This window comes from Emydura macquarii, unplaced genomic scaffold (assembly GCF_026122565.2).
Source record: "Emydura macquarii macquarii isolate MOO-44397 ecotype Brisbane River unplaced genomic scaffold, CSIRO-AGI_Emac_v2 contig_1551, whole genome shotgun sequence".
NCBI lineage: Eukaryota > Metazoa > Chordata > Testudines > Chelidae > Emydura > Emydura macquarii.
In genome coordinates this window covers 5,415,349-5,442,302 of record NW_027131688.1, presented here as the reverse complement: position 1 = coordinate 5,442,302, position 26,954 = coordinate 5,415,349, and the positions used below count along the sequence as shown (strand labels likewise).

The 26,954-nt window shown below is 45.5% G+C and overlaps 1 long non-coding RNA gene across 1 annotated transcript; it reads right to left on the bottom strand.

Annotated features, from left to right (window-relative positions):
- Positions 1-1,042: 1,042 nt before the first annotated feature.
- Positions 1,043-26,954, bottom strand: LOC137157695 (uncharacterized). Its single transcript, XR_010921194.1, has 3 exons — positions 26,851-26,954; positions 2,174-2,239; positions 1,043-1,228 (listed from the first exon to the last, which is right to left on the bottom strand). It is a non-coding gene; the product is annotated as an uncharacterized lncRNA (long non-coding RNA).

The following is a 26,954-nucleotide window of genomic DNA, read 5'->3' as shown; positions in this document are numbered from 1 at the left end:
CTCAGCAGCAACCCAGCGTGGCAGGAGCCAATTGCTCATTATGTTTATCATAAGCAGCTTGTGAACATATGGGAAAGATTCCCTCCTATGTTAAGGTTTTCAGTTGCAACTTTAAAGTAACAGAAGTATCCGAGAGAGAGGCTGCCAGCCCTGGCTAAAAAATAGAGCTGGGCAAACTGTTTGTATTAAAAAACGTAAGTCATGAATTTAACCCCTTTGTTAGTGAATTATCTGTGAATTCACTGTTTTTTATGTATTTTTATGTATGTTCAGTGAGTGGTGTGTGCAAATGTATTTCAACCTGTGACTTGCTTGTATGAAGTATTTGCTGATACGATTTGCTATTAGTAATACTCTGTTCAAGTTGTGTGTTTGCCCATCAAAGAATACATCCACCCTTAGGTCCAAATGCTTAAGAACATAAGAACGGCCATGTTGGGTCAGACCAATGGTCCATCTAGCCCAGTGTCCTGTCGTCTGACAGTGGCCAATGCCAGGTGCTTCAGAGGAAATGAACAGAACAGGGAATCATGAAGTGTTCCATCCCGTCAGCCATTCCCAGCCTCTGGCAAACAGCCATCCCTGCCTATCCTTGCTAATAGCCATTGATAGACCTATCTATACTCAATTAACTTATCTAGTTTTTTTTAACCCCGTTATAGTCTTGGCCTTCACAATATCCTCTGGCAATGAGTTCCACAGGTTGACTGTGCGTAGTGTGAAGAAATATTTCCTTTTATTCATTTTAAAGCTGCCACCTATTAATTTCGTGTGGTGACCCTTAGTTTCTGTGTTATGAGAAGGAGTAAATAACACTCTCTTATTTCCTTTCTCCACACCAGTTATGATAGACCTCTATCATATCCTCCCTTAGTTGTCTCTTTTTCAAGCTGAAAAGTCCCAGTCTTATTAATCTCTCCTCATACGGACGCTTTTCAATACCCCTAATAATTTTTTGTTGCCCTTCTCCATGCCTTTTCCAATTCCAAAATATCCTTCCAAAAGGACTTAAAAATGCAGTGTGAGAGACTTTCTATCTCTCTGTATTACAGCTGCCGTCACAAATTTCCACATTCAGATCAATTCTGCCTGCTTCATTAACAAGCAGCCCATGCCCCACGAGTTCAGAATTCTGAACTCAGCTTGAATCTTTTGGGGTGTCCATTCCACTTTCAGTTGTACACGCTCTCAGTAGCTCTGGATTTCGGACACTCTGCCAGGTTCTTTCCTTCAAGAGGGGAAGAGAAGAACAGATGCAGGCACATCAAGGGAGTATTGCAAATATTCTTCTGGCACAAGTGAGTCGGAAGCAGAAGGAACACCACCATTTTCCCACCCCATAAACAAATGCTCCTGCGATGGACACAACAGGAGACCCTAAACAGGTGAACGAAATTTCTAGCTGCTCTCTGGGGTCAATGTGATTTACACGGAGCTGTACGGGGAGATGCAGCAAGCTTGCCCGGATAAAATGGCAGGACTAGTGGCAATGATGCCAGTAGTCTCACGTTTACTCTCCCATCACCGTTTCCTCCCCTCTCTCTAGTCCAGGCTCTTACCATGTCCATCTGTAGTGAGTAGGGTGACCAGATATCCTGCTTTTATAGGGGTAGTTCCAATATTCGGAACTTTTTCTTATGTAGGCACCTATTGTCCTCCAACCCCATCCCAATTTCACACTTGTGATCTGGTCACCCTAGTTGGGAGGTCTCAAAGCCACACGATCCTTTCACTTACCCAACATGCTATAACAATGCTCCCGCTTGTTACCTCACCCCGTTCCCGCAGCACCCCCTTTGATCAGTGTTTGTACAGTCCTTAAAGTAAGTGTAGAGTGCCCAAAGAATTGGCTCCCTTGTGCTAGGCGCTGCACAACACCCATAGCCCTGCCCCCAAAGAGCTTGCAGCACCACTAGAGAAGACAAAGGAAGGATTATTATCTCCATTTTACAGATGGGAAACTGAGGCCCAGAGAGACAAAAGGACTTCACCAAGGCCACACAGGGAGTCTGTGGCAGAGCTAGGAATTGAACTCAGGTTTTCCAAGTCCTAGCCCAGTGCCTTAACCACATACAACTACAAGTAAGATGCAGTCACAACCCTGGAATGACGCCTCTGTACACTCACAATTCCTGGAGTACTGCTGGCTTTGCCGGAGAAGTGTTATGCTCACCCTGTAGGATGTTGCCAGAAAGTTGTGTGGCTGCAGCAGGATTGCTTTGGTCTCCCTAAGCAGTTCCTGTGTAGAAGCAGAAGGGAGGGTCCATTGGACAAATCTCCAGTGAAATGCGCTAGGCAGGTAAGTGTGGTGGGTGGCGTTGGCTGGTGGTGTTGCCTAGTGGTTGGGGGGTACGACACTGGTGACCATGTCTCTACTCCTTTCCCCTCAGATCCCCATCCCAACTGGTGTTGGTCTGTCCTTTACTGGAGGCTGACTTGACAATCCATCAGGTTGCCACTCAATCCTACCCAGGCCCGCCCTGAGTGCTAGGCAAAGTAGGCAATTGCCTAGGGCGGAAAAACGTAAAGGGCAGCTGCTGAGCTGCAGCCACCCAGCCCCCGCCCGGTCCCTGCTCCCAGCCGTGTCCCCGCGGGCCCTGGACAGCAGCCGCCCCCTCCCTTCCCAAAGCCAGGCTCCAGCTGCCCCTGGATTTCTTGTCAATTTCACCACTCCACCACCGCAATGAAATTGACAAGAACGACAGCCCCTGCACCTCTGCAAATACTCAAATTTTTCTGCTTGGGTGGGTGGGGGGTGGGCACATTTTTATTTTCCCTAGGGCGGCAGAAAATGTAAAGCCGGCTCTGTTCCGATCTCTCCCCCCGTGACAGGGTTTCTAGGGAAATACGATGTTTGGGAATGATCCCAGCAAGGGGGTTGCAAAAAAGGTATTGGTCCTTTCCTTCCTTCCCTTCCAGTCTAGAAGGCGAGGGTTTTCATGTCCTCCTTAACGAGATGGGGGGCTGGTCGGGGAGCTCGGGCCCTCCTCCTCCACCAGGCTCCGGCCCAGGGCCCTGTAAGGGTTCCCAGATGTCCAGCACCCAGGAGAGCCATCAGGCTGCCTCTGCGGGCCGCTTCCTACCTCCTTCTCTTGCTAAAGTCTCGCAGGCTGTCGCCAAGTCACAAGGAAAAAGGAACCAATGTAACCTTCCGCCCCTTTGGCTCAGCCGGCCGGTGCTGGCGGAGAAGGTTTCTGCAGCACCCTTCCTCGGCAGCTTTCTGGACAGGTCCTTCTCCCTGCCTCCCTTCTGAGCTGTCTGGCTCCCCGTTAAGCCCCAGCACCTCCAGCTGGAGCACGGTCCGCAGGTGCGGCTGGGCAGGGTCACCTGGGCCCAGCCACGCTCCAGGACCCCTTCAGCTCTCGTGCGGGGGTTTAGACACCCCGACCCGGTAAGCAGAGGTCAAGCCGAGGTCAAGCTTTTGTATGCTGTTATTGCATGACATGCCCCTAATTATAATGGGAACAAACAATAGATGGGACCCTTTGTTTTTATCCCGCCTAGAGAAATATATCTAGTGCAAGCTTTATTTATAAATTCAGCCCACGGCGGTGGCTATGCTCCAAGCCCTCAGAAAGAGACAGTGCATAGCTGTGCTGCTCCAGGAGCAAACCGGGGACCCGACTGGGCTCAGAAAAGGTCAGGCTGGACGCCCTGGTGCAGGGGGAAGGAAGTAATCTGGACGAGCTCTGTACCTGGTGCAGATTGCTGCTGCCTCCATGCTGACTCAGCTGTATTGTTTGGTGGAAGGAGGTGTCAAAATCAAGACTCCACCCATTCCCTGCCTGAGAGGGAGAATAGCAGCCCTGGGGCAGCTGCCTTCTTCATGACCCACACTGAAGGGGCCTAAGGTGGGTGGCAATTTGGCCCTGAATCAGTTATCTGTCCAAGCATCACTGCATCTCAGGGATGCTCTGTGTAATAGACACACACACACATACACACACACGCAGGCTGAGATTTTCAGATGAGCATAAGGGAGATAGGTGCCCACATCCCTCTGACTCTTTATGGGGTGTGAGTGCCCCTCTTTCTTACACTCCTTTGGAAATCCCAGCTGGAAATCTTAAGCCTTATCTACCATTGTTTGGCCACGCTGAAGTGATGAGATGGTGATACGCAGGGAAAATGGAAGTGCTGACTGTAAGGTACATAGCATTCACCGCAGGAAAACAGAATTAGCCTATAATCACATGTTACAGCAGCTAACATGACAGAACATTCAAGGGTGATAAAGGTTTTTCCAGACACCGAAATACAAATGCTGTAAGTACAGGCTCCCTTATTATTTGTTTTGTAGCTTACAGGCACAAGGCACAAAAAGGAAATTGGAGAGAACGCAGTGGGCAATGCAATGTCAAAATGTTATATTCATGTTACAGCTAAAAATTGGCATTTCATATTCGCAGATTAAATGTATAATAGTGTCAGCTGTCAAATGCGCAGTTGTGACATAATTTATTACCTGCTCTGAACCCATTTGAGAATGAGAAACATTTCAAATTATGTATTAATCATGTGAAACATTCTGTATTGCACATTGCTGATTAATAGTGTAGCTTTGGTCTCCTTACAGCCTTTTACAGAAAAACTTGCCAACGTGTGGGTGGGTTATTTCAATTATACCGTGCTTTTCTTTATTTTTAGCACTATGGAAATGCAGTGAGTTGGATGAGGGAAGTCCAAACATATTGTAAAGTTAATGAATTTCTGAGCAGATGTTTGAAGACATCGCATTCAGAAAAAGCCACTGCATACAAAATTAATTTGGCCGAGTTATAAAATATCCAGTTTGGACATTATAGAACCCAATGAGAGCTTGTGCGGAGAAAGACTTATTGCTTTTATTTTACAGTATATCACAACCCTACCACCAGCTATGATCAGGCTTTATATTGATCATTAAAGAGTGACTTGAAGCCAATTTAGAAAAAGAAAGGGAAAACTATTATGACCGTGGACTGAACTTGTGGGAAACATGGTCTGCTCCCCATAAAATACCAAACACAGGAACCTTGTTATTTTTATATGGGACTTCTCATGCTGACATTAACATTACACACAGTATTTTGCATTCAGGAGAGCCTGGAATAAATAAACTAAGCAGTATGCTTTGTGTTAACCCTGTGGTCTTCATATTCCATTATTTTTAGTATTTCTTTTTATAGACTCCAAGGGGTGTGTATATTTTCAGTGGGAGCTCTCCCAGGTAGTTTTGTGTGTGTGTGTGTGTGTACGTACTTATATTTGCAGATCGCAGGTGTGAATACTTGTGCACCTACTTTAAAGTTCAAACACAAACACCTATGCAACTGCCAGTGTTAACATTTGCACCTATAAAACCCACAGGTGATTTTACCAGGCTTGCATGAGGGCAGAGAACTGGCCTTATTGTATTATTTCATCTCATTTCCCTTCCTTGTGAAGATATAGATCACTACATTTTTCTATACTTGGAACTAAACTTTCAGCAGGACTCTGCAAAGGTGCCTATAACATCTGTGGGTGAATCTGTCTGCGCTCGTTAAAAACAAAACAAAAGCGTCATACACACCACATCCAAATCTGCACACACAAATACTCATTTGCGGGAGCAAAACTGGATTTTTGCACACCCACACGCATCTCAGCCAGTGTTTTTAACGCATGTTTGGCAGCGTGCTCAAATTCTGGCCCTCCCATAATTATCTTGGTCCTCCGGAAATAGTCTTGATTTTGAGAAAGTTGCTGAATCTTGGAGTGGCCGAGCAGCACACAGCTCCCATCGGAAGAGGGAGAGGATATGCAGCCACCTTTACCCTATCCTGCTCCTGGGCCAGCTGTGCCCTGGACCAGTCCAAGAGTCTGTTACAGCCGCCCAAGATCATGTTGCTGCAAAAAAGGCTTGGTCACACTCCTCACCAGACACAGAACAGATGCTGTTTAGGAGCTGCTCTGTGCCCTTACCTGAGGTCATCCTCCCAGGGTAAGCTGGGCCATCCTGGGAGAATCTACACCAAAACGTTTAAAGAGCTCTCTTGGCTGAAAAGGCCTGGATCGGACACAGGATCCAGTCAGCTTCTGGTCACATTTGCATCGGCCTAGTGTGTGCCCAAGGCTCCTTCCCAGAGACTCTGGGCATCACCACCACACAGACAGGCACGCACTTTGTTTTAACACTGTAGCAAAATGTTAATGTGTCAATATCAGTGTTTCCATTCCACACTCAGAGCGCAGTGTTCTCATGACATTATTCCAATTAACGTCTTTTCCCCTTGTCAGCGCTGTTGTGGATTAATTAATTCTCTCCACTTTACTTTAAGGGGGGGAAGAAAAGTCACCGATTCCAAAATATTTCACGTGCACAAAAATAAAGGGCTCGAAATGGGACCGTTCAAACCACGTACAGATCTGGTATCAAGCAAGTCAGCTATTCTCAAGGCGAGACTACGTCAAGCTAAACAACACTTGATTAGGCTTTACTTGGGACCCTGCAGGATTACACTGGTTATGAGAGTCCTGGAAAGATACCAGACTGGCCATGCAGTGGGCTGATCTACTCAGTGGGGTGGGGAATTGGTGGATGCTCAAGGATGAGAGTTGAGAAGTGCTGGGTGGGAGAGAAGGGCGTCTATATGCTCCATTCCTTTCCCGCTATGGGGGCAGGCGCGTGGGCAGTCAGGATGCTCCTGCCCCACACTCTACCTATGGATGAGTTAGCCCAAGCAGGCGGAGTCCCTGGAATGGTGACTGAGGCATGAACTCCGAAACGAGAGTGCCACATATATTAATTACGAGAAGAGGATGCAAAGCCAGCTTCCTCAGGGGCCTTCCCCACTGGGCAGGGCCACACCCTGTCTGTGGGTGCGTTGAGGGACACTCGCTCACACCCAGCACGGTGACTGGTTTTGCGAACACTCCTAGGGCTGGTGTCACAGCATCTCTTCACCTCCAGTGCAGGGAGAGTTGATAACCCAGGGCTCCACAAGGGACTGCAACAATGCATAGGCTCCTGAACAAGGTCTACACCTCTCCATCTAGCTAGGGTGACCGTACATCCCTAAATTGAAAGCAGAGAACAGCCTCAGGCTCTGCTGATCATAGAATCGTAGGAGATCAGGGTTGGAAGGGAGCTCAGGAGGTTCATCTAGTCCAGCCCCCTGCTCAAAGCAGGGCCAACCCCAACTAAGCCATCCCAGGCAGGAGATCACATAGAGCCTGGCACTGCAGCAGGCTAAAGTCTGTGTGGTTGCCCAGACAACTTTCTGGGGCAACCCCTGAGTTTAAACAGGGGGCTTGGCCAATCAGAGGGCCGCAAGGCGCCGTCACTCTGGGTTTCTTGGGCGGCACTTCCTGTGGTGCCTACTTTCCACAGTGCTCAGTGGCTGTGTCTCTGAATGGCCTCCTGGTGGCACTGTGGGAATATCAGCCCCCCGGGGTCTAATCCTTGGGGCCTTACACTAATGGCAAGCACTGAAGAGGCATGCAAGGTCCTATATTGTTTTCCCTTCCCTTGTTGTGTTATTTTCCACCCTCCCTGGTCCCCATCCTCTTTCTTGCTCGCTCCCTTGGCTTTTCATCAATTCCTGAGGTCAACTACACTGTATTCATGCAGCCCTGCCTTGCCTACGAAAAAGATACAATCAAATGACCTCCCTGCCCAGCTCGTAAGCCAGGGACTAGATAGCAAGCGTGAAAAATCATGATGGGGATGCGGGGTAAGAGGCACCTATATAAGAAAAAGCCCCGAATATCGGGACTGTCCCTGTAAAATCGGGACATCTGGTCACCCTAGTCCAAAGCAACTGGTGCTGCGGTTGACTTTCCAGCCAAAGCACCCTTTTGGAACATCAACAAAAGCAGTACTTCGTCCATCTTCTCTCTCCTCCATCTCTCTCTGTTTACAGGGTAAGTAAATGCCCTCCACACAGCTGGACTGAGAGAAAAATTAAGGAAAGCTGTTTGGGAAATGAAACGCTGATATTTTGCCTTGGAAAGGAGGAAGACAAAACCTTTAATGTCTAAGTCTGTTATGCATAATCAGTTTCAATGTAAATGCCTGGTTTAATTTCTTGTTTAAATCAATAAACTTTTAATTTAAATGAATGCAGTTGTGTTTGCCATGTAACCTTGTAAATCCCAGGCTTCTGTTTAAAATGACCCTGAGCCTACCTATCATTGTGTAATGGCAAAAAGTGAAAGTTTATAAACACATTTATTTCTTTAGACCTTTGAGATTAATACCAATACAACGTATCTTGGCATTGGGATAACGCAAAGAAAAATAGTCTCATTGTTTTGAGATGAAGTAGTTACTCTTTACTGTATTGTAATAAAAATATCCAAATTCATATTGTTTTCATTTGTGGAACTCTCATTTCAACCAATTTAACATGGCCCGCACTGTTCAAAAGAATTATATGTTGTACTCAAACTACGGATGTTTGTACAGAATTTTCAGGGAAAAAATGTAGATTAAATAAGTAAGCATTTAATTTGTCCTTCACAGTTGTTTCATGTAAATGAAGAAATGGAAATCTTTGTGAGCCATCAAAGCTGTGAAATAAACGCCCGATTAGCTGTATGAGAGTGCTGAAACCCATTAGCACTCATTTTAGAATAATAATGTACTTCAAGTCTATTTGTTGAAATATAAATACAATTATGCGGAAAGAAATTAATGCACAGTATGAAGTTTCTTTAAGATCTCATGCAATGTTCTGCAGTACAAGATTAAATTAATGAAATCATGTTTTCAGGAGGCAAACAATTAGAGCGTTGTATGAAAATATGGATGAAATAAAAAAGATATAGCACATGCAGCACTGGGTTACAAACAGATAGCCATCTGTAGAGTGTGATGAAGATTGTGTTCAGAATATTATTTATTACTGTAGTGCAGTAATATCAAGGAGCCCATTGTGCTAGGCACTGTACATAAAGAAGAATAAAATAAATCAGAGGTAGATGCTAACGCCTGTAGTCTATTACTCACTTGAGTAGTCTTTAATCTGCTGAGTCCATGGTTTAGTAGGACTGCTCTTGTGAGAAATGGTTTGCAGCAACAGGTCTATGACTGAATTGTGTGGCGGGATGTACGCAACTCATGGCAGGGATGTCAAACTGACTTCCTATGGCGGGCCAGATTTTAATTATATGTGATTCAGGTAGGCCATACCCTCGTCTTACCCTGGGCGATAGCTCGCAGCGTCTTACCCGCCGCCGAGAAATCTCGCAGCTTCCTACCCTTGGGCGGCAGCCGATAGGGCCACACCAAAAAGGATCATGGGCCGTACCCGGCCGCCAGGGGCCAGAACAAAAAGGTTTGTGGGGTATCCAGCCTGCGGGCCATATATTTGATACCCCTGACTTATGGTATTGGGAGGGAGGCTGTGGCCCATTAGAAGCCATAGAGTTCTGCAGCTGTACAGGTGATCTGCCAAATTCTTTGGTCCAATATGACGAGCGGCAGGACATGGCTCCCTGATTCTCTTCCCAGCTGAAGCCCCAATGCAGTTCAAAGCAGCCCAGGGGCTGCTCTAAGCTGCACTAGCGAGCAACGGTTGGCCAAGGGGCTGTCCGCCAGCTGGGCTTAGGCAGAACACAGAGCCCTCCGGCTACTCTTCCTTCCCCATGCTGTCTTGGGGCTAGATATAGCAATTTTATGCCTGGTGGAGACTTAGGGTCAAATTGAAATCCCTTTATGGCCAGGAGTGGTGCGGGGAGACATAAGACAGCAGCAAACCTGACCCCACGACTCCCAGGAATGTAGCACTTTTTTTTCCAGGGCACGGCCAAAGAATTGTACAGACTTACAGAAATAACTTGATCTGTTGCTGCAGTGTAGCCACCTCTGGACTGGCACGTAGCTGTACTCTCAGCCAACAGCAAAACTGTGCCGTAATTGAGGCCCAGAAAAGTGAAGAAGGAAACCGCACATGGCCGGGGGTGGAATGAAGTCCCACACTTCAGTACGTTATAGTTCATTGCGGGGGGGGGATCTCCATGACTTTTGAATGCTGTCTGATTTCCTGTACTCTAGACAGAACTAATCCTCAGCATGTATTAATCAGCCAAGGCCTGACAGGGACCACGTCATGCTGCACACCCCCAACCTGGAAGCAGCTCTGGGACCGGGTGAAGAGTAGTTAACAGGGAAGGCCTCTGCCCTGGTAGAGCAATGAATATGGAAAAGAGATTGGCCAGGCTAAAGGAGACTGGTTTCTCCCCACATCGCCTGCAGGGAGCGGGGCTGGAGCAGGGGAATTTCCCCAGCAGAATCAGAGGAACAAAGAAACAAGGTGATAGAAGTGTCTGAAAACTCAGACTCTGGGAGGTTCAGAGAATGCAAAGGGAGATGCCGTCGATCAAGGGGAGCCATTTGACTGCTGGACCCGAGCGAGCTAAGGAAAGCGTGTTGGGGGCAGCTTGGAGAGCGAACCTGCGGGCTGAGAGGAAGGTCGGGGGACCCTGCAAGGACTGCCCAAAGCCCTGAGGCTCCTAGGGGTGTCTCTTGTGAGAATGAGCAGGACAGCTGTCTAACTCCACAGAAGACAGCTGCAGGAGGAGGTTTTATAACCGTTCGGGGCAGAAACCAGTAGCTCCATCCAGGCCTCTCTCTCAGGCTGATGTGATGAGCCCTGTAACAGGGGGTGCTCGACTCACTTGCTAGAACGGCACCTCCTCCTCTGGGGATTAGCTCTGCAAGATCGATGCCTTTCGCAGGGTGGGGCACCCTCTCTCCAGCTGTGGCAGCCCCCCCAGCTCCCTGCTCCCAGGGAGTCACTGCAGGTTACCTGTCTCGGCCGCCTCCAAACCCTCCTTCCTGTTCCCAGCCAACGGTTGCAGACTTCTCCCCCTCCCCCCTTCCAATTTTGTCTTTATTCACCTAGCCCATCTGCTTCCTCCCTAGCCGGGCCCCATCCCGATTGCTTGGCCACCTGATTCCTCTCAGCTGTGGCCAGCCGGGTTAACTAGCCCCCGTCTCAGTCTACATTAACCCTTTCACCGCCAGCAGGGGGAGAACACCCCATCACAAGCCCCGTTCCTGGTGCTCTCTGACCCTGTGTCTCCTATCGGAGCCATCTGCCAGTACCTATGCCCTTTCCTTAGAGACCCAGGCCCCAGCTCCCTCTGAACTCCTCAGGCCTCTGGGCATAAGAGTTCTGTCAGGGCCAACTCAGATTTTGGGCCTTTCTGGACAGACCTCCTCCCTCCTGTCGCCCTTTTGAAGAGGCCCCATCTCCGGGCTACCATCATGTGACCCAACCACCGGCCCGAGCCCAAACCCATCACCTGGGGCCAGACAACAAGGCCCAGACAAGGCTGAGCAAAATTCCCCTTAAAGGGCCCACCCACCTCGTGACACTGGCTTTTTCAGTGTATCCCATCCGCAGGTATTTGCAAGCCTCTGCCTTGATTACGGATGTGCAGTGGCGACAGCTTTGTCCAAGTGGTGTAGGGCGAAGGGTTTGGGTTTTGTGAAACATTGGTCCACTTTCTAGGAGGAGAGGAGGCTGTAGAGTTTGGATGGCCTGCACCTCCATAGAAGGGGGGCCAGTCTTCTTGGAGGCAGGCTGGCTAGAGTAATAAGGAGGCTGTTCATAGAATCATAGAAGATCAGGGCTGGAAAGGAACTCAGGAGGTCATCTCCTCCCACCCCCTGCTCAAAGTTTTATTTTTAAACTAATAAAAAAAGAGGGTAAGAAGAGGGACAATATGAGCACTCAGCACAAAAATCGAGATGTTGAGAACAAAGTTAATCAAGGAACCAAAGGACGCAAAGAGAAGAAATTCTTGAATTGCCTGTACACCAGTGCTAGGACCCTGTACACCACTGCTAGGACCCTGTACACCAGTGCCTATACACCAGTGCTAGGACCCTGTACACCAGTGCCTGTACACCAGTGCTAGGACCCTGGTTAACAAACAAAAGAAGTCAGAATCACCCACTTATGAAGATAAATTTGATCGAGTTGGTATTTCTGAAACCTGCTGGGATGAGTCGCATGATGGGAATGCGAAAAATCAATGGTTCTGTCCTACTTTGGAAGGAGTGAGTGGGCAATAGCTCTCGATGTCAAAAATGGCATTACCTGTTTCCAGGTCACTGGTAACTTCGAAGAAAATGATTTCAGATGCTTATGGACCCATGTCCTGACAGATAAAGCACAAGATGGGATATTAGCTGGTGTCTGCCATAGTGCAGCAAATCACACTAGGGAACAGGATGACTGGCTCCTTACTCCCTATAACGTGTAGGAAAAAAAGCTGCATGCTCATGGAGGGACTTCATGTTTGAGTGACAAATGCTGGCGGTCTCATGCTACCAGTACTAACACATCCATGGAATTTCTAAACAGTGTGGATGGCAATTTCCTAACTTAAAGGGTTGCAGCCAACACGGGGGAATTCTATATTAGACCTCATCTTGACAGATGAGGAGGAACAGCTCACAGAACTAAAAATTAATTATAACTTGGGTACACATGATCATGACTTGATCAAATGTATAATGTGCAAACAGAATAAAGTCCAGACTAGTGATATATATCCTCTGTGCTTTAAAAGGGCCAATTTCACAAAGCCAAAAACAATTACAAGCCAAATCATCCGGAAGAAAGAATTTAATCAGAAAAATGTAAATGATAATTGGGAATAGTTTAAGAATATTTCACTAGATGCCCCAAAAAGCCACAATCAAGGTAGAAGGCTGTATTGGATAAAGAAACAACCAACCTGGTTTAGAGAGGAAGTGAAGGAAGCTATAAAAGTAAGATATATGGGAAGTTGATAATAAAGGATATAAATCAGAAGCTAGGAATAGAAGAAACCTGATAAGGGAAAATTAACTAAGTTAAAAAAAAAAAAAGAGTTAGATAAGTTTATGGAGGTCAGGTCCATCAATGGCTATTAGCCAAGATGGTCAGGGATTCAACCCCATGCTCTGGGGGTCCCTAAACCTCTGACTGCCAGAAACTGACTAGGTGGCAGGAGATGGGTCACTCAATAATTGCCCTTTTCAGTTCATTCCCTCTGAAGCACCTGGCATTGGCCACTGTCAGAAGACAGGATACTGGGCTAGATGGACCATTGTTCTGACCCAGTATGGCCGTTCTTTCGAAGCGGAAAGAGAAATCAATGGTCTGCAGAGTTAAGGACCATAAGAAGTTTTTAAGTATATTGGGAACAAAGAAAATCTTAACAAGGTATTGGTCCATTACCAGAGGGAAATGGTAGAATAATCAATGATAATGCACAAAAGGGAGATGTGTTCAATAAACTTTTCTGTTCTGTATTTGGGGAATGTAGCCTTGTAATTTATTTAAAGTGAATTTAGTAATGTTGTATTTCCCCATTGTGGGTTTGGCTTTGGTGGCGACAGTTTTAAGCTTAACAGTGAAGGTTGCCTCTGCTACTTGCTTTAGATTGAGATTTTAGGAACACAAAGACCCAGGATAGCGACCACACGTACAGCTACAAGGTTCAGTTTATTATACAAGTTTTATTAAAGTTACAATTAAGGTTATGATTACCTGAGCATATAAAATTTTATGAAGACCTCTGCACAAGTTACAGACGTAGTGATGCTTAGATTTTTAATGATATTTTAAAGGTTTGATGACTGCCTTGCCAACTGATTATCAGTCGAGGGATGGTTTCTGCTGCAGCTTTTCTATGGGGAGCTCATTTTTTTCCCCACTTGGCACCCTTTTTTTAATAATGTGATTTTGACTATGCCTTATTAGCATTTACCCACCTAATGCACCCTGCGGTTAGTGCACATGTTAGAAAAATGTGACTACCTGCTATCTTGTAAACAAAAAAATTACTCTTAATTTTTCATGATATGGCACATCTTTTCCCATAATCTTGCGGCATCGGGTCATTTTTTGGTCACTTACTTATGTTAAGCACTTCTTAAGCATATGGTCTAGTATGGCTAAGCTGACATTTTACAGGCCACAACCTGTAGGCCTTGCATTTGAACACTATTTACTTAGATACCTAAATAAACCAATTATCTAAAGAAAAGAGAGAGATGATGCAGTCCTATCATATGATAACACTCATTACACTAGTATCTAAACAGAAGCTACTAAAGTTAGAGATTTTTAAAATCAGCAGGTCCAGATAAATTTGCATTCAAGAGTTTTAAAAGAGCTGGATGAGGAGCTTGCTGGACCACTGATGTTCACTTTTAATAAGTCTTGGAATGCTGAGGAAATTCCAGAAGGCTGGAAGTAAGCTAATGTTGTGCCAGTATTTTAAAAAGGATAAATTAGATGACCTCTGTCTGTGTTATAAGCCTGTGGGACTGAAAACACCCCTGTATTCACATCCTACACACTATTGTAATAATCTTTGTACAAAATATGCCTTGTAAGATCTCATTTGAAAACTAACTCACTGGTCAATAATATCATGGTGAAATGGATGTAGCAACATTATATGTAAAGTTATGAATTTCCCTGGTTTGATGTTAGCACATGTTCAAACCCACACAGACCTGACTAGTCAAAAGTTGTTAAACAGGTCTATCCTAAACAGAGGAATGTGTGTTTACCTCAATTTGTATATAAGTTGTAAACAGGGTTCGTGAGACAGCGGGGGGGGGGGGGGGGGAAATGGCAGAGAGAAAGCAAATCTGCATTTCAGCATACACAGGGGAGAAGAAAGCCACCTTCACCACAAGACTCCATGTCACCTTCTTTACTATTTGAATAAACTTTGCTTTGAAGGGTAATCCTCAGAAGGACCCACTTCAAAAGGTGACTGGACTACAAAAGTGAGGGGCAAAGTCACGCTAAGGCATCTTTCCTGCTCTGTCACTCACACACACCCCTAAAATACAAAGGAACCAACCCTTTAACTTAAGAGGGATCCTGACCTGAGAATTTGATCAGCCACGTTGCTGGGAACAGGTGGTAAGGATTTTACTTTGAACCAAATCTTTAGTTTTAGCTACTAAAAGCTTTTTATCTTTATATCTCTTCTAACCATTTCTGACTTTAATACCTTATACTTGGGCTATGTCTACACTGATGGGGGCAAAGTTGCTGTTGTCAGATCAACCTATCTGGATTGACTGAGCAGTCAGTGAAGACCCATTCAGTCGATCCAGAAGTTGACGTACTAAAACCACCTCCTCAAGTGGCGTAGTGCTGCGTCGATGGGAACACAGTTCCCGTCAGCGCAGGTCAGTGAAGACGGTGAGTAGAAGAGAAGCACAGAAGTTGACGGGAGTTATACAAGTTCTTTACATACTTTGCGTAACTCCTGTCGATTGCTGCCGAATTGCAGAGGTAAGTGTAGACCAAGCCGTTTACTCACTTAAAATCTCTCTTTGTAGTTAAATAAACATGTTTTATTCTTTAATCGATAATCATCAGTGCTGTGTTTCAAATGAACTGTTTGGTAACTCCAGTTAAAGTAGCAAACTGTTGCATACTGACCCCTTACAGGGGCAATGGACCTCTGATACCCGCTGTCTCCTGGGCAGTTCAGGACAGTGCAGATCCCATGTTCTGGGGAAAATTCAGACTGGGAGTGTGTTAGGGTCACCCTGCAGGTGGGAACCAGTCACTTCCAGCAGCCTCAGAGTGTTGCTGACAGGCTGCTGCTGGGGTCAGAACTGCGGCTATACACAGACACTCAGGTGTGATCTGCATGCTAGTAGGCTGTTTGTGAGTGGCCCAGGTTGGGAGTTACAGCAGGAAAGCCTCGCAACACCTCAGGCTTACAGGACAGACAGTGACACAACCCCTCACTGGTCTGGACTACAGCCCAGAATACGACAGCCTGTCAGTCTGACTTCTATCCCAGGGAAGATACTAGAGCTACTGATACCAGACTCGATTAATAGAGAATTAAGGGAGGGTAATGTCATTAATGCCAAACAACACAGGTTTATGGAAAATAGTTTGAGAGGACCTAACTTGATTTTTTTTTTTTGATGAAATTACAAGTTTGGTTGACAGAGGTAAAAATGTTGATGTAACATTTTGACTTGGCCCTGCCTGACTTTTTGAATAAAAAACTAGAATGATATATAATTAATATGGCACATATTAAATGGATTAAAAATAGGACTGGCAAATGAATAAAAAATTATTCATGATTAATCATGCACTTAAAAAAATAGTGATTAATTGCAGTTTTAATTGCACTGTTGAACAATAATAGAATACCATTTATTTAATATTTTGAGATGTTTTCTACATTTTCAAATACATTGATTTCATTTACAGCACAGAATACGTGTCCAGTGCTCACTTTATAGTCTTATTTTTATTACAAATATTTATACTGTAAAAAGATAAACAAAAGAAATAGTATTTTTCAATTCACCTCATACAAGTACTGTAGTGCAATCTCTTTATGGTGAAAGTACAGTTTAGCATGGAAGCAGGTCCTCTTGAATGGTGGTCAAAGTATGATGGGTATGACATATGAATGTTTAGCATATCTGGTACGTAAATACCTTGCAACGCCTGTTACAACAGTGCCATGAGAACACCTGTTCTCACTTTCAGAGGACACTGTAAATAAGAAACAGGCAGCATTATCTCCCATAGATGTAAACAAACTTGTTTGTCTTAGCAATTGGCTGAAAAAGAAGTAGGACTGAATGGACATGTAGGCTCTCAAGTTTTACATTATATTGTTTTTAAATGCACTTATGCAACGAAACAAAAAAAAAAAATCAACATTTGTAAATTGCAATTTCACAGTAAAGAGATTGTGCTACTATACTTGTATGAGGTGAGCTGAAAAAAAAAAAAAAAACATTTTGTTTGTTTCTTTCTTACAATGCAAACATTTGTAATAAAAATAAGGATATAAAGTGAGCACTGGACACTTTGTATTCTGTGCTGTAATTGAAATCAATATATTTGAAAATATAGAAAAACATCCAAAAATATTTAAAATAAATTTAAATTAATATTCTATTATTGTTTAACAATGTGATTAAAACTGCGATTAATCACAATTAATTTCTTAATTGAGTTAATTTGTTTGGAGTTAATCACCTGAGTTAACTGCAATTAATTGAAAGCCCTAATTAAAAGCTGGCTAACTGATAGGTCTTAGAATGTAATTGTAAATGAGGAATCAAACGGGTCTCTAGTGGGGTCCTGTGGGGGATCAGTCCTTGGCCCTAGGCTATTTAATATTTTTATTAATGACTTGAAAGAAAACATAAAATCACCACCAATGAAGTTATGACACAAAAATTGGAGGAGTGGCAAACAATAAAGAGGACAGGTCACTGATACAGAGCCACCTAGATCTCCTGGTAAGCGGGGCACAAGCAAACAATATGTGTTTTAATATGGCTAAATGTAAATGTATACATCTAGGAACAAATAATGAAGGTCATACTTAAAGATTAGGGACTATATCCTGGGAAGCCGTGACTCTGAAAAAGAGATGTGGGTCATAGTAGCTAATCAGCTGAACATGTGCTCCCAGTTTGATGCTGTGGCCAAAAAAATTGGAATGCAGTCCTAGGATGCATAAAACAGGACTCTTGATTAAGAGTAGAGAGGTTATTTTACCTCTGAATTTGGCACTGGTGCAACCACTACTGGAATATTGTTTCTTTTTCTGGTGTCCACAATTCAAGAAAGATGTGGATAAGTGGGAGATGGTTCAGAGAAGAGCTACAAGAATGATTAAAGGATTAGTAAACATCCCTTATAGTGACAGATTCCAAGAGCTCAATCAATTTTGTTTACCAAAGAGAAGATTAAGGACTGACTTGAACACAGTCTGTAAGTACCTACAGGAGGAACAAAATCTTAATGGGCTCTTCAATCTGTCAGAAAAAGGTAGAACATGATCCAATGGTTGAAAATGGAAGCTAGACAAATGCACACTGGAAAGAAGGTATACATTTTTAAGTGGGAGAGTAATTAACCATCAGAACAAGTTACCAGGGATCATAGTGGATTCTCCATCCCTGACAATTTTTTAAATCAAGATGGGATGCTTTTTTAAAAGATCAGCTCTAGGAATTATTGTGGGGAAGTTCTGTGGCCTCGAGCATACAAGAGGCCAGACTAATGATCACAATGGTGCCTTCTGGCCTTTCAATCTATGACTCTATTAAACGTGGCAGTGGTTTGTCTTGACATCCAGAGATCAAGAGGATCATGGCTAGCCAGAGTAATAGTCATAGACCAGCCCTGCAATTCAGGTACAATTATTATAAAGTGAAATGTGGATGTAGACATTTCCCTTCAATTTCTGTAATGGAATACCTATGTAATGTTAATAGGGGCTAATAGGCTATCTAGACAGCGTAGGATGTTAACGTACCTCACTTTCATCTCTGGTGTATTAAGTTCTCATTTGCTTTGGGACAGGAGTGAGATTACTTCGGTAGGTCTTTATCAGGTTGGAACTGAGGTGCGTTGGCACAGCTCCGTGGGAGAAGTCAATTCCCTCTCGAACCTGGCTGCAATCATGCTTTAGTCCCTTGCCTTCACAAGCGCTATATTTGACCTAGTTTTCCAGGTCACCTGGGCAAACAAACGATGAACTTTTTATCTCGTCCAAAACACTCTTCTGTCCCACAGTTTGGGGGAAATTCAGACTGGAACTTCAGGGATAACTCTGAGTTCTATAATGAGGTGGAGAAAACGTCAGAATCTGACTTCTCCCACCCTAGCCCCTTAGAAAAGTTGAGCTCCAGCTGGGAACTGTCCATTTTAGGCCCATCATTAATGTAGATTTAGCAATGAAAACATAGCAAATGGTGAGCTGATTGAAGATTTGAGGCCTGCTCCAATGTCCACTAGGGTCCTTGGAGATCATGCCATCCAATGGGCATTTGCTCTCAAAGAAGAGGAATGTATTCGGAACAATTTAGCAGAGCATTTCAGTTTGCTGTCAGAGCGTTAGGTGAGTACACTAATCAATGGGATGTAATTCTGTCAGAAATGGGGGAGTGCAAGCGTTGGCCAACGCGAGTACCTAATGAGCAGCTGCCCCTGCTCTGGTGGTTTGTGTTCCTGGGCTCTGCGCTAGTGATTTCCAGAACAGATGCAGAGCCCGAAAAGACATTCAGCAGGGTTAATACCCCCAGAGAACAAAGTCAGTCATTTAATTAAATGATGCTGTGAGAAGTTCAAGAGGACAGAGAGCATTTGCAGAGTCCGCACCCAAAGGACGTTCTGGAGGCTGCCCAAAAAGCACAGCTGTGAAGAACAGAGAGCTCAGCTCCAAAGACAGACGGGTAAGTTCCTGTCTTAGCCTCATGCTCGATGATAATGAGCTGATTGTGCTTATGCAGGAGCTGCACAAATGGCGAATGCACTAACCAAATTTCTCTCATTGACTTGCCCTTGTGCTTGAATTTCTAAATTCTGCTCATTAGATGGGGAAAAGGATCCTTGCTTTTCCGCTCCTGGAGTGGCTTTGGAATGACCCATGAGCCACATACACCCACAGAGAGGATTAGCTAAACCACACTCGGGTGTCATGGGGGAAAAGGTCTCGTGAATAAGCTCCCGTTTCAAAGACAGTGAAGCTAGAAGAGCGCTCATTAGCACACCGCATTGTTAGGGCTCATTTGGTAGCACCTACAGGGGTGCCACTTACATACAGGTCAGGAACCCCTAAGACCAGCACCTCAGTATCTGTAGCCTCATTTATCGTTAGGGTCCCATTAGCATGTAGAGATTCCTCATCAGAGAGTGATGCTAGCTACTGTACACACACACACACACACCCCCCCCCCACACACACCCACACCCCCGACCCCTGTTCCGGTCCATGCTCACTCCCGGAGCACCCCTCCATGTGGGGGCCTGGCATTGCAGGGGGTCCCCCCCCCCCCATGTGCCACTGTTGCCTGGCGTTCTAGCCCTGGCACCGCCTCTCCCCAGCTGGGTCGCCTTTCGAACCCAGCCCCTCCAGGCAGAACAGAAAAGTCCCGAAGGCTAAGGGGCCCTTACGTCACGCTCTCAGTCCCCCCTCCAAGACTGTGTCAGTCTTTGCTTCTCAGTCCTGGCTCCTCAACTGGGGAAAGAAGGAGAAGCACCCAGCCCTGCCCTCTCCTCTCCTCTGGGCTCCAGCCCAGGGACCCTGTGCTGGGCAGTTAAGGAGGGCTCCGTCCAATCTTCCCGGGGTCACCCCATCTCTGCTCCGGGCAGGAGTCTTCAGCCCCTTCTCCCGGAGCTGGGGCTGCATCTCAGGACACTACTTTCCTTAAGGTAGGAGTTCCCCTATCTCCTCCCTTGGAGCTGGGGTCTCCTTTGGGCCAGCGGCAGGCCCTTCCCCCCCCAAACAGCCCTTCCCCCCCAAACAGCCCTTGACGCTTAGAGCATTCAGCAGGCATCCCTTCTCCAGCTGCTCTATCCCACTGTGAGGGAGCAGGCAGCAGCGATGCCAATCCCGTCCCCAGATTATCCCCACTTGGCTGAGGAGAAGGGAGCCCTGCCACACCCACTCTGCAAGGCCTGGGCTACTTACCCCCAGGGCAGCTTCCTCTCTACCCATATCTCCAGTTTCCTTCTTCAGACTGCCCCAACGATTCAAGTGCAATGACTATAGGATGGGAAGGAGTGAGCGTGAACTGACCACTAGGATTTACTACCCTTAAAGTGCAGCGCAACCCCATCACACTGTCCAAAGAGGCAAGGCCGAAGAAGGCACTGCTATTATCCCCATTGTACAGATGGGAAAACTAAGCCACCGAGGGGCTAAGTGACTGGCACAAGGTCATACAGGAAATCTGTGACAGAGCCGGGAACTAAATACCGATTGCCTGGTTCGCATGCCACGGCCGTCCTTCCTCCTATTCCCTTGTACTTCCTTGTGCAGTCCTTGCTAGCGGAACGACATAGAATCCTGCAGAAACTGAAAGAAGGTATATTGCAACTATTGATTTATCTGAAGCAATTCCATTTATGTATTTCTCAGGGTTTAAGGATGGAGTCTGAACTCTCTCACTCCTGCAGATGGTCTCCCCAGGTCCAGGTTTAAGCACAGATTAGAGAAGCCTGCTTTGCTGTTGGCTGTCCTCTACCTGTGCTGTGGGTAGAAAGAGGACTTCTGACTCTCACACTCTTTGTCCACCACCTTTCAAGTGACATGCTCTCTCTCTCTCTCTCACACACACACACACCCCAATTCTCTCTGTTACCATGGTGACAAACACCTTAGGTATACCATAGCTAGATAAGGGTTCATTGGACAACACACAAATGGCAGACCTGGGCTCAGAACACAGGGAAAAGTGCAGCAACCATCTCATTTGTGTGTGTGATTTATCAATGTTATTGAATCTTCCTGGAAGACCCTCCAGGAAAGCACACATCTAATCCTGGGGATCACCCTTCCCCAGGAACCAGCTCCATATAGCTCAGAGAATCTAGGGCCAGTCAAAGAACTAGTCCATAATCAAATAAAATGGCTCGAGAGCCCCTCCGGTTGCCAGAAAATTACTGCTTAGACATAGAAGCCTCCAGCCATTAGTAGGAGCACAGACTGTACAAGTGCTGAGTGACCGAGCAGCGCGAGGCAGAATTTCACTGAACACCCTGCACCAGAATAGATACCGTTTACCAAATGTAACTGTCAATCATTGGCATGGACGACGTGCTAACACAGCACTGCCCAAATAAAGGGATTCACTTACTTTGCTGCCTCACCCGACTCAAGAGTCTTATTCTGGGCACAATTTAGCCATCACAGTAATGCCGGAAAGTGAAGTATGCATGGGTGGTGGGGGGTGGGATCACTGGGTAGCAGGGAGTAGTCACGTTGTAGTCAGTTCCCCACCGTCCTGTAGCCAGGAGGCAGAGCTATGGCGGAGACCCAGACCCTTTGACGCTGTTCGTGCTTTCTGCGTTCTGGAGGGCTGCATGCTCCCTGCCCTGCGCATGGTTGCACCAAGAGGAGAAAGGACCACGCCCTCCCAGGGAGTGGTGCTGATGCAGCCAGACTCTATCCCTGTGTGTACCATTAATATTCCACATTCAGTTATGCAGGAGATGCTGGACTAACAGCTGGCGATGCTCCACCTGAGGAGCTCCTGCACAGAACTGGGTGAACTATCGGAAATAGACAATTATCCCCGTGGGTTGCAGCCCTTTGAATGTTCAGAGATGGCTGGGGAACAGAACCTGACGTGCACAGATTGATTCACCCTGCAAAGTTTTGGACAAATTTCATTTTATTTATTCCTGTGGGCCCTCATCCTCAGCTGCAGTTCAGGGGTGTTGAGTGCATCTCTGGGCTGGGAGGTATTAAGCCACTTTTGTTCTCCCACTGAACCTGGGGCTATTGGGTTAAGGCCAGTTCCCAGCATAGGGGCAAGTGTTGCAAGGGGAGGGGGGGTTAGGGCTGCAGAGAGATGAAACCTCATCTTCCATCATGGAAGGGGGGACCTCTGGGCTGAGGATCAGTGCACTGCTGTTTGCAGCAGGCTCTGGCTACAGTGGTGTGAATGAGGGAACGATGCAGGGGTCCAATGCCGCACTTCGTTGCTTGCATGCAGATGTTTCTCTGTGCCCTGGGGTGGGTTGTCAGCAGCAGGGATTGAACCTGGGATTTGGGGCTCTTAAAGCATGAGTTACTCAGGCCTGAGCTAAGAGCAACCTCTGTTAGGTGAGGCTGGAGAAGGGTCAGCAACCACGACATGTGACCTAGCCTCTGCAAGAGAGGGACAGAGCACCGCCGCATGGGTCAGTTACCCAAGGAACAACACAGCTCAAGTGGGAACATCTGGCCTTACTTTTGCAGCTGTTTATGCCCATGGGGCCATTATGGCAGCCCGGGATTGCTGGGGCACTACAGGAGACCCAACCCCTGTTTTGCCCCTACAAACCCTGGCTTCTACATGGGACAAGCCACTCAAGCATTCCCCTATTCCCAGGTGACCCTCCCTAGGGTGGTTGCTCAGTTTGATCTCATCTACAGCTGCTGAATTAGTGCAAAGAGACCACAGTCAAACCTGTTGTGGATCACAGACCAGGTGCTGCAAGCAATTCTTTGAGAATTCAATATTTGCTACTCAAAACAGGAGCAGTTTTGTTTGGACATGTCAGAGAATATTGTTGCCATCCTCTGAGTGGATGAGCACAACTCCTAGACACAGGTTTCTGCTGTAAATACTTGCAGTTGAGAAGGATGAATTTATGGCAATCCTTGTATCACATTTATTATTATAATGGACATGCCTGCCAGTACATTTGTTTGCTAGATTAACAGCTGAAAGCGAATAGACAAAAGGTACAAGGACAGTCAAAGCAATTTTATAAAAAAATTGGACACAATTATTCAAAAATAATATTTGCAATATTCACACAGCTCTCATCTGAAGGCTTCAAAATTGCAGAGGTTCAAGAAGGGAATGATATTCAGAGAATGAAGGAGCAGAATAATTTGCAATGCACCTGATCCTCAGAGCGGATATATTAGCTGGAGAGTCTTCTGCTAAGAAACTGTGCCAGCTACATGGACTTGCAGTAGAGTGGAAAAGGCTAGGTGAAATAGAACCATCTACAATTTACAATCACTTCTGCTGCTAGTGAAAGTAAAATTACTAACCCCCTTTTTAAAAAAAAAAAAGGGGAGGGAAATTAATTTTTTTTGAAAGCATTATATCATTAAGTGCATAGGAAAATAAATTGTCCTTCGTGGAGATGCATAAAGATCATCTAAATGAATTAGACCACATTATTTTATTTGTAAAGTTCAAAGGGAAATCAGTTACAGCAGTGCAAATGTTTCTACAGTTCATCGAGAACAGTTTATAGAGCGACTTCAAAATAAAAAGGAACTTTTAAAGAAGAATACTGAAGGGCACCAGGTTAAAATATATTCAGTGTCAATGTTTGTTGCGATTTCTCAGCATAAGATAATCCAAACACCATGGAACTTTTGCAAAGTTTGGGCCCAAAGTTTTTTAAATGAGCGCAAGGCCCTCTCTCTTACATTTTATATGTTCTGTTTCCTGCCACAATGTTCTGGGCTTCTTATTAAAGGCACAGATTTACACTGCAGCGTAACTCTCCAGGGTCTTATTCTGATACACTTGGTTAAGCCCTTTATCTTCAGTGGAGTAACTCCTGATTTAAACTAGTGCAAGCAGCACGAAAATCTGACCCATATTGTTAAATGAGATTATTTCCTCCCACATTCACACCATAACCAAGGGCTGATCATGTTGCCCCTGAACTATATGTGGGTCTCTATGCCAAAGCCCATTGGAATCAAAGGAAAATCTCCTATCTGAACTTCAGATCAGACTGTTGGAAGGGAGTTGGATCACACCAAGCAGCTGCTGAAGAGGGAACTCAGTCATTTCCATAGAAGACTCCTCCATGGCTGAGGCAAAGTCACTGCCGTCAGATCGGCTTATCTGGATTGACTGAGTGGTCAGTGAAGACCTGCTCAGTCGATCCAGAACTTGACGTATTAAGACCACCTTCTCAAGAGGCGCAGTGAAGACGGTGCGCAGAACAGAAGCAGAGAAGTTGACAGGAGTTTATGCAAGTTTTTTGCATAGCTTGCATAACTCCGGTCGACTGCCGCCAAATCTCTGAGATAAGTGTAGACAAGCCCTGATTCTCTGTGTCTGGAGACCTGTGCAAGGGGAATGGGTTGTGTCAGGGGGATGCACAATATCAACTCAATAGCCCTACCAACATCATGGCATATAAACTCCCATTTAGCTAAACACTTAAGCACATGTTTAAATGTTGTACTGAATCAGGGCCTAAATTAATTTAATCCAGGACTACATACAGATCAGCCCCTCTAGTGGTGGGGATCCCCTGTAAGTGATGAGTTCAGTCATGTCTTTTATCCAACTCCTGTGGGAATTTATTCCTGTTTCTTCCTCACATAGTGAAAAAGTGAGGGAATTTTCAAAAGAAAATGCTAAAGGTCAAACTGAGTTAATGGACTTACACCTAAGGGTGAATTTGACCCAAATTCCCTAGCTTGGTGGAGTTCTCGATTAATGAAAGTGAAAATATAGACATTGATCTAGTCTTCTAAAAATTTTGTAAATTATAGGAGATGGCCTGAAAAAAATCATAAAAGATGAGGGTTGGAAGGGACCTCAGGAGGTCATCTAGTCCAACCCCGGCTCAAAGCAGGACCAACCCCAACTAAACCATTCCAGCCAGGGCTTTGTCAAGCTGGGCCATAAAAACCTCTATGGACGGGGATTTCACCATCTCTCTAGGTAACCCATTCCAGTGCTTCACCTCCCTCCAAATGAAAACATTTTTCCTAATATCCAACCCAGATCTCACCCAAGAAGAAGTCACCCAGATAAAATTTATTAAATAGAGATGTTCACAATAGTAAGCAGAGCAGATTATCGACTGTCTTGTCTAGAAGTTATAGAAATGTTGGGGAGGATAAAAGTCTATTTGCCTTTACATGTTTGAGAGCACAGAGTAAAGCTCTTCCCCAGCTGCCTAACCTCTGACGACCCCACCCCTCCATTAAGAATTTGTGGACCTCCTTGAACCCTACTCAGTGGAATCTGCGAGATCAGCTTCATGGACCTAGTTAATATAATGCACCAGAGATGGGCAGGGAGGGAATTAAGGATTTGCTCTTGAAAGGGAGTAGCACAGAAAGTTTAGTGAGGCTGCCAGAGGACAGAAATTTCACCTAATAGGTCTCTTCACAGTGACTGAAGAAAAGGGGAGCAATGTGTAATTTCTACAGGCCAGCATGTGCAATGGTTTTGCTCTGCTGTGTACAGCTCACAGGTGCAAAGATACTTAGGCACCTAACTATGATGTATTTCAATGGGAGTTAGGTACCTAAATACCTTTGAGGATCTAACAGTATTAATGGGTCTGTTTTCCTGAACAGGGAAATACATATTTCATCAGAAACCAAACTGGAACAGCTAAGGGTTAGAGATTGCAGGTCACCATCTCACACACATGATATAATGGTGATAACCCTGTGGCAAGCTACATTTATCATGCACTTTACACTTCCTCATCTGCATTCTGCCCACCAACTCATCTCTGCTGAGGCTACCTCTTAGATTCCTCTCAGCAGCTCCTAGGAGCCACTATTAAAAAAACCCAAAACAACAACAAAAACCCACCACAAAAACCATTTCCTCTGGTCACCTGTAGTAGACTATACTGCTCTAGTGAGATCTTGGGGAAAGAATGGGGACTGGTCTTGACTGGGACAATGTGGTCCCAGTCAGGAAAGAGGCAAAAATGGAATTCTCACCCACCACCAAATTATTATACTGACCTGAGGTCCAGACAGGCAACATTCATTCCCATGCTAGCACAAGTTTAAGGTCTGATATTTTATGCCCTTTTAGGGTTGGAAGAGGACCCTATTTCAGGAATGTCATGTGAGAGTCCCCTAAAAATTGTTAGTATGATTTGCCTCTCTCTCCAAGTCCTGTATAGTTGGACACATGGTAAATAAGGTAGCCTGACTGTATATGGGGAGGAATATAAAAAACAAAAAGTATACATAAAGCAAAACATTTCCAAAAAATTCCATAAGATATGGCATATTGGGAATACACAATGGTCTGAAGTTATCAACTTTCCCTTAGGAATGGCTACTTCCTCATGAATAACATGAGCATCCCAAAACATATGCTGATAAAACCTTTAGACCATACTTCACAACCATGTTTGTTCCCCAATATATTGTGGTATAGCCAAGTCTCCTTTGGCAACAGGGCCTGTGGTAACTCTGCCCCAACCTGGACAAGTCTTTTGACCTTTCCCCTCAGCACCTCTTTAGCAGAGCATTTGGGGTACCAGCCTCATTCCAGGCCTGAGGGGTGCCCTTCAACCCCACAGGAGAGCAGGTAGTTCTAGTCAGCATATATCCCAGGGCCCTGGGAAGTACCTTTCTATGGCTCCTGCACAGGGCAGTGCTGGAGGTGGAAAACCCTGAAGGGTCAGCGCTGCACTGGTCCTTCTTGCATGCTGGAGCCAGGGTTTGCTTTCTCT